The sequence below is a fragment of the Vombatus ursinus genome, unplaced genomic scaffold (genome assembly GCF_900497805.2).
Source record: "Vombatus ursinus unplaced genomic scaffold, bare-nosed wombat genome assembly UNPS02014801.1, whole genome shotgun sequence".
NCBI lineage: Eukaryota > Metazoa > Chordata > Mammalia > Diprotodontia > Vombatidae > Vombatus > Vombatus ursinus.
Genome location: NW_020954579.1, coordinates 2138945 through 2141388, shown reverse-complemented (window position 1 = coordinate 2141388; position 2444 = coordinate 2138945). Strand labels below are relative to the sequence as shown.

General features: G+C 41.4%; 1 pseudogene; it reads left to right on the top strand.

Annotated features, from left to right (window-relative positions):
- Positions 1-456: 456 nt before the first annotated feature.
- LOC114050899 lies at positions 457-1852 on the top strand (annotated as a pseudogene).
- Positions 1853-2444: the final 592 nt, after the last annotated feature.

Genomic DNA, 2444 nt, shown 5'->3' with positions numbered 1-2444 from the left:
CCAACATTGAACCTAAACTACCAGGGGAGTGGTCTGAGTCAGAGCCAGTCTAGAACTCCACATCACTGTTGCTGCTGCTGTTTCCACTGCAATATACTTTCAACTCCATCTCCTCTCTCCTTCTTTCTCTGTCATAGTTTTATTCTAAAGTTCCCACAGTTGCAAATTCTCTCCCTATCCCAGAGCTTGCAATAGACACAGGCTCTCTAAGGGTGAAGAGAGAACACCGTCTCTTTGGAAACATCAAATCCTAAGATTTAGTTTGTTTTTGCATCTCTTTCTGAATACAGTTCAATCCAGCTGAACTCTCCCAGCATTCCTCTCCAAACAATTTTAAAATAATGGCTCAAATCAAATTTTGGAGTGGCATAGCCAACAAAAAAATTGGAGTGACATATTTTTCCAGCCTAAGAAAACTTAAGAAGTAGGCAAGCCAAATCCATAACAACAGGGTAGATGTCTGGTGGAGGTCTATCTGGAGCCCACACACATGGCAGCAGCAACAGCAGCAGCAGCTTTGGAAGCTCTCAGCCCAAAGAGGGTAAGAGGGTTGGACAATTGGTCAGAAAGAGATTACAGGGGACCCTTGGCTGGCACTGGGTACAGCTGGTGCTGATTGGTATCTCTATTGCCCCAATGCAGTTCTGGGTCACAGTTCCAGGGTAGAGAGGAGTGCTAGTGGTTGGTCACAAGAGAATAGGGGCCCTGGTCATAGTACAGAAGCAGAGAGGAGAGCTAGCATGTGTAGCTGCAGGGGAACAGGGGCCCTTCCTAGGTAAAGACCAGAGCTCAGACCAGGAGAACAGTGACCACACCCCTCCCAGGATCATGTAAACTTGGAAGCACCAAAAACTAGTTTTGAAAACAGCAACACACACACACACACACACACACACACACACACACACACAGCCTGAAGCTTGAGACAGTGCCTCCCCACCCCCAGGTATGCAGAGCCCAACTTTACCATAAAGTTCAAAGTCAATAAATAGGAAGGCAAAATGAACAAACAACAAATGAACAAAATGAACAAAAAAAGAATTTGACCATAAAAAGCAGTGGCAGGAAAGACCAAGACATAAACTCAGAAGAAGACAACAATGTGAAAATAGCTACCAAAAAAAGCCTCAAAGAAAAATGCTAATTGGACCCAAGTCCAACAAGAATTTCTGGACAAATTAAAGCGATAAGACTGGTAGAGGAAAAAATGGGAAAAGAGAGTGATGTAAGAAAATCATGAAAAAAAGAACTAACAGCTTGGTAAAAGAGGCACAAGAAATATTGAGGAAGATAACACCTTAAAAAACAGATATGGCCTATGATTAAAAAAAAAAAAAAGCAGCTCTTTGCTCTACTTGGGACACTTGCAGAGCCCTTTCCTTTTCCCTTTTGCAGTGGCCTGCTACTTGCCTTCCCAACTAAGGAAGACTTGGAAGGCCTGCGGACACATTGGCCATGGCCATGGGTGCATTGGCAAGTCCGGAAGCACCCCAGAGGCCATGGCAATGCAGAAGGACTGCACCATCACTGGATTATCTTCAACAAATATCATCCAGGTTACTTCAGGACAGTGTGTATGAGGCATCACCACTTGAAGAAGAACCAAAGCTGCTGCCCAACTGTCAACCATGATAAGCTGTGGACACTGGTCAGTGAGCAGACCAGGATTAATGCTGCCAAAAACAAGGAGGACTTGCCCCTATCATTGATGTTGTGTGGTCAGGGGTACTACAAAGTCCTAGGAAAAGGGAAACTCCCCAAGCAGCCAGTCATTGTGAAGGTGAAGTTCTTCAGCAGAAGAGCAGAGGAAAAAATCAGGGGTGTTACTGGAGCCTGTGTCCTTGTGGCATAAAAATCCAATGTTATCAAATAAAACAAATGTCTTTATTTGAAAAAAAAAGCACAAAAATTCACTGAAAAGAACTCTTTCAGAAGCATAATTGGATAAATGGAAAAAGAGGTACAAAATCTCACTGAAGAAAATAATTCCTTAAAAATTAGAATTGGGTAAGTAGAAGCTAATGACTCTATGAGATATCAAGAAACAATCAAAGTCAAAAGAATAAAAATAAAATAAAATAAAATGTGAAATATCTCATTGGAAAAACAACTGACCTGGAAAATAGATTGAGGAGAGATAATTTAAGAATTATTGGACTACCTGAAAGCCATGATCTAAGAAAGAGCCTAGACATTATGTTTCAAGAAATTATTAAGAAAACTGTTCCCATATCTTAGATCCAGAGGGTAAAATAGAAATTGAAAGAATCCACTTATCACCTCCTGAAAGAGATCCCAAAAAGAGAACTCCTAAGAATATTATAGCCAAATTCCAAAGCTCCCAGGTCAAAGAGAAAATACTTCAAGCAGCCAGAAAGAAACAATTCAAATATCATAGAGTCACAGTCAAGGTCACACAAGATTCAGCGGCTTCCATGTAAAAG